At 31.4% G+C, this 11,446-nt stretch overlaps 1 long non-coding RNA gene across 1 annotated transcript; it reads right to left on the reverse strand.

Moving 5' to 3' along the window:
- Positions 1–1,508: 1,508 nt before the first annotated feature.
- Positions 1,509–2,909, reverse strand: LOC121204655 (uncharacterized). The gene is made up of 2 exons (XR_005899856.1): positions 2,582–2,909; positions 1,509–1,858 (listed from the first exon to the last, which is right to left on the reverse strand). It is a non-coding gene; the product is annotated as an uncharacterized lncRNA (long non-coding RNA).
- Between the last annotated feature and the right edge of the window lie 8,537 nt (positions 2,910–11,446).

Consider the following 11,446-nt stretch of genomic DNA (forward strand, 5'->3'; position numbering starts at 1 on the left):
CAAGACTAAAATCACTAAGAAGTTTTCTCATCCATAAAGCTTGTCGTACTGCTACTGTTGCTACTGCATATTCTGCTTTAGATGATGATAAAGCTATTGTTTCTTGCTTCTTTGAACTCCGTGTTACTACCCTAGAACCAAAGCTAAAAACATTGCTAGAAGTGCTTTTTCGATCATCTAAACAACCTGCCCAATCACTGTCAGTGAAACCAATTAATTTGATACTTTGCAGTATCAAATACCAAAATTCACAATTCCTGCAACATAACGAAGGATTCTTTTTATTGTTCCAAAGTGTTGTTTTGTAGGACTTTGCATAAATCTAGACACAACACTAACACAAAAAACAATATCGGGCCTGCTGTGTGTAAGATAATTCAAACCACCAGTTAAACTTTCGAACAATGTTAAATTAACTATGTCAGTCCCATCTTCATGCTGCAACTTTTTATTGATGTTCATTGGTGTGGATGCCACCTCACAATCCACCATGCCAAACTTCTTTAAAAGATCTGCAGCATATTTCTTTTGGCATACAAAAATTCCATCATCACCCTGCATAACTTGACGTCCTAGAAAATATTGCAACATGCCCAAATCTGTCATCTCAAAATTTTCACCATACATGACTTAAAATCATCAATTAACAACTTTGAGGAACCCAGATAAATCATATCATCGACATAAAGACAGACCACCAAAAAATCTCCATTACCTCTCTTATTCAAATAAAGAGTTGGCTCATTTTCGCTTCTAGTGAACCCATTGTTCTGAAAGAATAAATCAATCTTGCTGTACTAGGCACGTAGAGCTTGCTTCAACCCGTAAAGAGCTTTTTTTAATCTGTAAACTTAATTTTCATCACCACAGACTACAAAACCTAGTGGTTGTGACACATAAACCTCCTCCACAAGATCACCATTCAAAAAGGTAGATTTTACATCAAATTGGTACACAGAGAATTGTAATTGAGCAGCCAATGCTAAAACAACTCTTACAATTTCAAAACGAGCAACAGGAGAATATGTTTCTTCGAAATCAATACATTGTTATTGTGAGTAACCTTTTGCCACAAGCCAAGCTTTATGCTTTTGGATGCTTCCATCCGCATTATACTTTGTTTGGAATACCCACTTTAGTCCTACAATATTCTTGCCTTCGAGAACATCAACTAACTCTCACGTTGAATTTCTTTTAACGGCATGCATCTCCTCCTTCATAGCAATCTGTCATTTACGTTGTTTTGCAGCTTCTTCAAAAGAAGTTGGGTCAGTGACCAACAAGGCGAAGTCACATGACGCATTAATTTCTCTAAGAGACCTGAACCTTTTTGGTGGTGTTTCACTTTCGCTACTACTGTTGGAGGCATGGGTTGCAATAGAATTAGAACTAGAACTTGTAGTAGCATTAGAAGAGGAAAGAGCTGAATTTACAGGTGAAAGAAGGAACTGAATTTGCAAGCTGTTCAACTTCAAAATCTACTGGTAATTATCATTTTGCCACTTAGATTATATAAACGATATGCTTTAGATTGAGAACTATAGCCAATGAAAATACATTTTTGGGATTTTTCATCAAGTTTAGATCGAGAAGTAACTAAAGCATACACTATACAACCAAAGACTTTTAAGTGGCTTACCCAAGGTTTCTTACCCATCCAAGCTCCAAAACGTGTCTAATTAAGAATAGCCCTTGTTGGCGAGATGTTCAAAAGGTACACTGCTATTGCAATAGCTTCTCCCAAAACTAATCTGGGAGGTTTTTTGCTTTCAACAAGCTTCTACCCATTTCTGCAACAGTACGATTTTTTCGTTCCACAACTCCATTCTGTTCTGGTGTGTATGGTGCTGTAAGTTCCCTGCGAATCCCATTCGTATCACAAAAAACATTAAAATCATTAGATAAAAATTTACCACCACGATCACTTCAAAGTGCTTTTATGCTTCTCCCACTTTGCTTCTCCACCAACGCCTTAAATTTCTTGAAATTCTCAAAGGTTTCAGACTTGAATTTTAAAAAATACACCTAACTCATGCGGTTGTAGTCATTTGTAAACAACAAAAAATAGCGATTGCCACCAAGTGACTCTGTTTTCATAGCTCCACATAAGTCAGTACGCACTAGTTCAAGACAATTAGATGCCCTCCAAGATTTTCCAATGGGAAATGACTTCCTATTCTGCTTCCCATAAACACACCCTTCACAAAAATCAAGTTCACCAATGTTCGGTAAGCCAAAAACCATTTCCTTTTTTTTTAGGAAGTTTCAAGTCATTCAGATGCAAATGTCCATAACGTAAATGCCACAAATTAGCCTCATTATCCCTCCTAGCAATTAAGGCATTATTCACTACATTTGAGACATCAAGAGGAAACATCCTATTTTGAGTTATATGGACGGTCTCTGTGATCTAACAAGATTTTTTTATCACGAATAGCACATGAATCACCATCAAACACAATAGAATACCCACTAGTCATTAACTGTCTAATGCTCAATAAGTTATGAGCTAAACGAGGCACAAATTGCACATTAAAAAGAAGTTTGACATTGCCTTGCATGGTTTTAATGGCAACTGTACCTTTTCCTTCAACTTTCATCTGCTTGTTGTCTCCAAGTCGGACTTCACTTTTTTGTGATCCGTCAAGCTCTTTGAATAATGATTTGTTTTCAAACATATGATTAGAGCAATCACTATCTAAAAACTATACATCGTTGCTATTGTTGTCATATTGAATTGGAGAACGAACCATGAACAATAAGGTTTCCTCTTCTACATTCTCAATAAAATAAGTCTGCTTCTATTCTTCTCTTTGTTTGGCCCAACAATCAGCTTCTTTGTGTTCCATTTTGCTATAGTATCTGCACTGAATTGAACTTTTGTAAGGTTTTCTATACTGGACTCTACCTCTGCCACCACCATGACTGTAATACCCCATACCCGTACCTGAGACCGGGATAGGATACAAGGCATTACCGAGATTTTCAGAATAATTTCAATTAATTTATATTATTTAGTATTCATTTTCATGTTTCATGTAATATCCTTTTCATATATTCAATTCAAATATCATATAAAATACGATACAATATTTAAATTATCATATTTACATGCTCATTCAAAATATACGAACCTACCTGACTAAATTGCAAAAATACCAAGTTTTAGGGGCATATTGGTAATTTACCAATTTCCCAAATTTCACCCAACCTTAAATTGATAATTTCATTCATTTTATTAATTTAGATAATAAAACAATTCATTCCCTTCAATTTAGTCATTTTTTACATTTTTACAAAATTGCCCCTTAAAGTTTTACTTTTATTCAATTTAGTCCATGAGCTTAAAACATGCAAATTAGCCATGCTAACTGAATATTCATATATATATTTTCCTCCTCCTCCTCTCCATTCCACATCCTTAATGTATATAACACACTTGTAAGTAACATCATCTATAATTTTTATTATTTACTTTTATGAATATTCAAGCTGTCCATTTGTGTCGTAGTCACTAAATTATTTATATCTGGAGCAAATTCATTCCCTTCAATTTAGTCATTTTTTACATTTTTACAAAATTGCCCCTTAAAGTCATTAGCCATGCTAACTGAATATTCATATATATATTTTCCTCTCCTCTCCATTCCACATCCTTAATGTATATAACACTTGTAAGTAACATCATCTATAATTTTATTATTACTTTATGATATTCAAGCTGTCCATTTGTGTCGTAGTCACTAAATTATTTATATCTGGAGCTATAGAACTCCAAATTAAGATCCACTAATTTTCCATGAAACTATACTCATATATCTTCTTACCATAAAATTTTCATAATTTTTGGTTTAGTCAATAAGTACAATTTATTTTTTAAAGTTACCCTTATTCTGTTATCTAACAGTTCTGACACTTCTTCACTTAAAAATTAATTATCTTCTCGTACAGAATTCAAATGATATTCATGTTTATTTCTATTGAAAATAGACTCATTTATAATTCTAAACATATAAATTTAAGCCCCTAATTATTTTTATCCAATTTTTGATGATTTTCCAAAGTTAGAACAGGGGAACCCAAATTCATTCTGATATTGTCTCACAAAATTCATTATATCTCATGATTTACAAATCCATTTCTTACACTGTTTCTCTATGAGAAACTAGACTCAATAATATTTAATTTCATATTTTTTTTCATCTTCTAATTCGATTTATACAATTTATGGTGATTTTTTAAAGTTAGTCTACTGCTACTGTCCAATATTGTTTTAGTGCAAGTTGTTTATTACCATTCTTCCCCCGAACTTTAATAAATAATAATTTCATCCCTACTCAATTAGTCTCTCAATTGAGCTGATTTTTCTCAATTAACACTTTATTCTATCACCTTAAACTACTTTACAACTTTTGGAAATCATAATTTCGGCACTAGACTTTAATTCCAAATATTTTCACAATTAGGTCCTAAAATCAATTTCCGTCAATTTTATTTAATAAAATTATCTTATATCAAAATTAAAGCTTCAATTCTATGTTTATTCATCATATGCTTCCAGCACTCATCTATAATAACTTTAAAAATTAGCCCTTCAATATAAAACTTATTAATTACTTTACAATTCGATCCTTATTTCATTTCTAACTTGAATTTCTATCAATTAAACCCTTATTTCATCACTTTACTCAACATGAACATCATCTAGAAATCTAATAACTTTCAAAATATCAACTTAATTTTATCAAAATCTTGTTCCAAAGCTTCTAAAACATCAAAATTAAGTAAAAAGGGCTAAATTGACTTACCTATTAGACTTCCAAACCTTGAAATCCCAATTTTTCCTTTTCTCCCTTTCTTTCTTTTCTTTCCTTCCCCTTCTCTCTGTTTCATTTGGCTTTCTGTTTCTATTTCTCTTCTTTCTTTTTGTTTTGTTATATATATATAATAACTATAATAACTATAATAAAAATCTATTTAATAACAAATATTTATTTAACATTTGTACTAATTATTTTTATACACTTGTTTTTCTTTTCTTTTATATATATAATAACTTAATAATATACTTATTATATAAGTAAATATACATGTATTTTACAATTGCATGTATATTAGTATTACACATGTCACCATATGCACCATACATTTGTCTTATTTGTATTTATTTATTTCATGAAAATATTATAATATAATTATTTAATTAATAAATATCATTTATAAATAATAAATATCTACTAATAATTAAATATACATATTACAAATTTATGTATTCAATTTGTTACACATGTATTTTATAATTACCACACATTAGTCACTATTTTAATTTATTTCATAAATAATATTAATAATAATTAATATTTAATATATATAAAATCTAAGAAAAATCTTAGATTTTTCAATCTAATTGCCGCCTCAACTATATTAAATGGCATATTTCCCATTTTGGTCCCCTTTTTTTTTATTAATCTATAATTAAATTTTCACACTTTATTCAATTTAATCATTTTATCAATTCTCCTTAATTAAGCTAAATTCACTTAATTAAACTCTAATTAACCACTCAATTAACTTTTTAAATATTTTTTATAATTATTTACGGATCCATTTTTTAGTAACGGAGACTCGAAAATACACTTTTTCCGATAACCATAGAATTTGAGTTATTACAATGACTACGTCCATGAAAGTCATGCCTGCTTTTAGAGGATTTTTCCTTTACTTGAAAAGCTTTTTCCTCAGAATTTTCATGAGACCTGTTAAGTCTAACTTCATAGGCTATCAAAGAACTCATCAATTCATCAAAAAGTATAAGTGGACAAGTCCTTCGTTTCTTCAATTGGAGCAACAACATGATCAAACTTTGATGTTAAGCTTCTTAACAACTTGCTCACAACAATCTCATTACTCAAAATTTCACCATAAGATCGCATTAGATTAACAATCCCAAAGACTCTAAACAAGAATTCTTGTACTAATTCTTTGTCTTTCATAATTAAAGTCTCAAAATCACGATGAAGAGTTTGTAATTTTACAGTTATTACCTTTTTGTCGCCTAAATATTCTTGCTTCAAAATCTCCCATACTTGTTTGAAGGTGTCTGCGGCTGAAATTCGAGAAAATATGTCATCCTCAAGTGCTGACTGGATAAGCATTAGTGCTTTTGTATCCTTCTTGCAATTTTCTTTTAATCGTTGGTCAGGCTCTTCATACCTATGTTCCACCAAGTCTCATAGTTCTTGAGACTTGAACATCGTTTTCATCTTGAGACTCTAAAGATGATATTTTTCACCTTTGAAAATTGGGATTAGCGATTGTGCTGCTGGGTTAGTTCCACTATTCGCCATGAATCACTCAATTTGGGATCAGAACCTGATTTACTGATACCACAAATGTTGGTAAAACAACCAAGAAAGAATGCTCAGAGAAGAGTAAATGACAGAATAGAAAATGCACTGTTTATTTCTCAATGAAAAAGAACAGAGTACATGGTTTAAATAATGCTAGTGGTAATTAAAAAAAGCTAAAGTTTAGGAACACTAACCCATGATCAGATTTGGTGTCAGATGAAACTAACAACTAAACAACCAAATCAGAATAAGATTTTCTTAATACCCACTAACTAACTGATAAAGATAAAAACATATACTAATTATAGTAGTAAATAACATTTTGGATCATTATTTTTTCAACATATACTGGATGGGCCCCAAGTTGCATTAAGTCTTCACATGAAGAATGTGATCCTTGAGACAGATAGTAAAGAAACTATTCAAGAAATTCAAGCAACTGGAAAGAAGCGGGGTTGCTCAGTAGTGATACATACCATTAAGGACTTACTTCAATAAGATTGGATGATATGATTAACACATGCATTTAGAGAGGATAAAATGGTAGCGGATGGTTTGGCAAAGATGACGTTCTCAACACTGTTGGATAAAAATATATTCAAGCAACCACCAGATGAAATCCTTCAAGTACTACATGAATTTTCAAACAATTTGGTAGAGCTTTAGGTTTTCAAAGCTAAAAGTGTTTCACCATTAATTGATTTTAGGTTTTGAAATTTTTAAACTTGAAAATTTAGTCGTTAAAGAAACTTGCTGAGGTTTATGTTCGGGAAATCATTAGATTACATGGTATTCCAAAATCAATAATTTCTGACAGAGATCCAAGGTTTACGTCAAGGTTTTGGAAGCAATTACATGAATCTTTCGGTACTCGACTTCACTTTAGTACAGCTTTTCATCCACAGACTGATGGTCAATCTGAACGGGTAATACAAATTTTAGAAGATATGCTTCGAGCCTGTATGATTGATTTTGAGTCTAACTGAGAATATTATTTGTCATTAGCCGAATTTGTGTACAATAATAGTTTCCAGTCAAGTATACAGATGGCACCGTATGAGGCTTTGTATGGACGAAGATACTGATCACCCGTATGTTGGACAGAACTGAATTAGAAGAAGATGATTGGACCTGAATTGATTCAAGAAACGGAAAGTACAGTTAAGAAAATTCGGGAAAGATTGAAAACTGCTTTTGATAGACAGAAATCGTATGCAGATTTGAAACGACGGGATATTGAATACTCAGTCGGGGATAAAGTATTTTTAAAGGTTTCACCTTGGAAGAAAATTCTAAGATTTGGTCAAAAAGGAAAATTAAGTCCTCGTTTTATTGGGCCTTATGAAGTTATTGAGAGAATTGGACCAGTAGCGTATCGATTGGCCTTACCTCCTGAACTACAGAAAATGCACGATGTCTTCCATGTTTCTATGCTAAGAAGATATCGATCGGATCCTTCACATGTTATTACGATCGAGAATGTAGAGATTCGACCTGACTTATTGTATGAAGAAGAACCAGTTCAGATTCTAGCACGAGAGGTAAAAGAATTACGTAATAAACGTATTCCTTTAGTAAAAGTGCTATGGCGAAGTCACAGTGTTGAAGAAGCTACGTGGGAACCGGAAGAAACGATGAGATCTCAATACCCCCATCTCTTTTCAAGTAAATTTCGAGGACGAAATTTATTAAGGGGGAGAGAATTGTAATGAACTGAAAGTTACGGTATCGAAAATTGAGTCTTGAGTACTGTTTCCGTGAAATTTATTCATGAATATTTATTAGAAATATTTATGAATTATAGTTGAATGGTTATTTAGTGTTTAATTAAGTGAAGTAGCCTGAATTTAGTTTAAAGGGCTAAATTGCATAAGGAATAAAAGTTTAATTATAGATTAAAGAAGTAAAAGGGACTAATCTAGTAATTAGACCCTAAGTGCAATGTGTGTGTTAATATTGAATAACGTGTGTAATAGTTGGTATATATGTGTAATAGCTATAAGATATTTTATGTTATAGCTATTACACATGTTAGTTTTATATTTATTATAGGTTAATAATAGTATAATACGTAAAACTGATAAAATAGAAAAAGAAGATAGAAAAACTAACAGAGAGCAAACGTGAAAGAAAGAAGAAAGAAAGAAAGAAAGAAAGAAGGGAAATTTGAGGATTAAGGCCCTAAAGTTTGATTGGTAAGTTGTTTTAGCTCATTTTCTTATGATTTTTATGTTTATGGATGACTAATTCAAAGTTCTACATGTATGAGGTTAAAATGAAGAAAAATAGAGAATTTTTAGATATTGATTTAGTTGAATAAATTGAGGTTTTATGGGTTAAATTGATAGAAATTGAAGTTAGAAGTGATTAGTTAAAGGAATTTCTAAGTTAGGTTTAAATAGGGACTAAGTTGAATAGAGCTCAAAATTTATGTTTTATAATGAATTTTATGAGTTAGAAATTGTTAATGAGTTGATTAAAAGAGAATATGAAGCTTAAGTTAAAGAAAAAAAGATTAGTAATGGAAAAAGGACGAAATTGGAATTTTTGTAAAAGTTTGGTAGAAAGTGAAAATGTGTTTTATGAATTAATATATTGATGATTTTTAATTGTATGATTGTTAGTAGCAAACGTAGCACCGGATACGTCATCAAAGAAGGGAAAAGAGAAAGTGAACGAAGATATCGATTAAATTCGATAAATAGTGGTTTAGTGGTTTGTATTTCTATATTGCTATATTTGATATTTATATTGTATGAAAATGTGAATGAGGTAAGTATTTTTACCATATTGAAATGAATGTGATTTTAAATACCCTATTAACAGTGCCGGGCTAGTCGGATATAGTTGACATGTCATAGGAATTGGAAGTATTGGGATATTCCGATATTGAGTCGATGAGACACTATGTGCCGACTACTGTTAAAGTTTCGGATTTGTTCCGATGAAGTACTTTGTGTACTATAATGTTAAAGTTTCGGATTTATTCCGATGAAGCACTATGTGCTTATCCCGGAGTGTGGGTTGGATCCGTGTATCCGTCAGTGTCCGAGTTATGTTAATAAGGGTAAATAAAGTAAAGGTTATTAAAGTACTGATTGATATTGAATAATAGCAATAATGTGTTTGAATTACCATGTTTTAAAGTTGATTAAGCTATTGTTTATAGAAATACCACTGAGAGTATTCTCAGCGTACAGTTTGTTTCCGTGCACAGGCTAGGTACGAAAGTATAAGGACTCAGCATACAAGCCGATCCCCAAACTCAAATTGGTGAAGTTTCTATCTTTTTGGAAAATGACATTGTACCTAGGATGTCTTTTGGTCATTTTGAAAGTATCTAAGTTGTTAAGTGATATTTTGGTATGTTTTGTAAATGTTACCAAAAACTTAAAGTATGGTATGTTTTGATATGTTAGTGAAGAGTAATAAGAGGAAGTGTTGGTAAATATTGTAGAGAGAAGAAATGAAGATGTTATAAACTTAGTTATCAACATTTTATACTAAAACAGATTTGGACAGTAGCTGTAGTCCAACTTTGAAAATATACCAAAAATAGTATAAAGTGAATTAGATAATGAATAAAATTTTTAATTGAAGCTTAATGAATCTATTTTTATATGGAAGAAATAAAATAGGTAAAAGAGTTGTATTTTATGAGATATTTACGTTTTGGTGAAATAGGGTTAGAACAATTTCTAGATTCCCTGCTCTGACTTTAGAAATTCACCATAAATTGTGTATTAATAATTAGGACTCAAACTTTATTTGTATGGATTCCTTATTGAGTCTATTTTTAATTGAAACAAATGGCATAGCCATTGGATTTCTGTACAGGAAGAAATTTGATTCGTAGTGCACAAGGGTCAGAGTAGTAGAACCCTGAAACAGGGGAGAATTTTTCTAATAAACTGTACTAATTGGCCTGACCAAAAATTCTAGAAAAAAATTAGTAAGTAGATATATGAGTCTAGTTTCAGGAAAAATTTACAGAATTAGATTTCGAGTTTCGTAACTCGAGATATGATTTTTTTAGCGACCGTGATGCAGATGGATAGTTTACTACGAAAACTGTTTAAGTGCTAAGATAAGTTTTGTAATGTCTTCTGCTCGACTCCGGCGACGGTCTCGGTTAGGGGGACGTTACAAGTCTACCATTTAAAATATATATATATATATATATATATTTCTTGTTATTTTCCACTTGATAGCCATACATTAGTTATTTCTATCACCTCATTAAAAAAAGAAAAGACAAACTAACATTATTAGTATTTTAGAGTAACTCGTATAACAATTGACAAGTTTAAGTATCAAATTAGATAATAATAAAAAAAGTAGATATCAAATTAAAATAAGTTTCAAATTAAGATATTAAATTTTACATTAAGCTATATAATTTTGATAACTTTTATCTTATTTGTATGGCATAAAGTAATATATACACATAAAAGAAAGAGAAAATAAGGCAAATAAATTAATTGCACGAAAAACTATATTAATCATTTAAATTGGTATCAATAAGTGTTCCGTATAAGGGTAAGTTACATTGTACTTATAAAAGGAAAATTTAAGTTCGAATTTAGGATACAATATTATTGAAATGAATAGTCACAAACTCCGAACATGAATCATAATCGTAATATGGATTTAATTTAAACTAGTAAACTATGTATATCGGGGGATTCTTGGACATAGATTGAATATGTGCGCTGCGCATCACACTGATAACTGCTGTAAGTTGCTGATCATGTCTCGGTAACATGGAACACATGTTGTGCTGCACTGCTTTTAAATTTGAAGCTGAATTGCAGAATCTATTACCAAATCCTGCAATATGCTGTCTGCTAACTCGATAATAACTTCCTCTGTATCGAACCGGAGATTGAACCACGTTCCCGATTTGGCCAAATCATTTTCAACAAGTTGTTGTAATGTTTGTTGGGGCAGCTCTGATAAGAGTACCCAATCAACATGTCTCAACACCTCATGAACCATGTCTTTGGAGAACCGAGCCGGTCGAGGTCTCAGGTCAAAAAGTGATATCCATGGAGAGCATCTAAAATAACTTCGATACATCTCCGAAAGGACTTCGT

Source organism: Gossypium hirsutum, chromosome A08, assembly GCF_007990345.1.
Source record: "Gossypium hirsutum isolate 1008001.06 chromosome A08, Gossypium_hirsutum_v2.1, whole genome shotgun sequence".
Classification (NCBI taxonomy): Eukaryota; Viridiplantae; Streptophyta; class Magnoliopsida; order Malvales; family Malvaceae; genus Gossypium; species Gossypium hirsutum.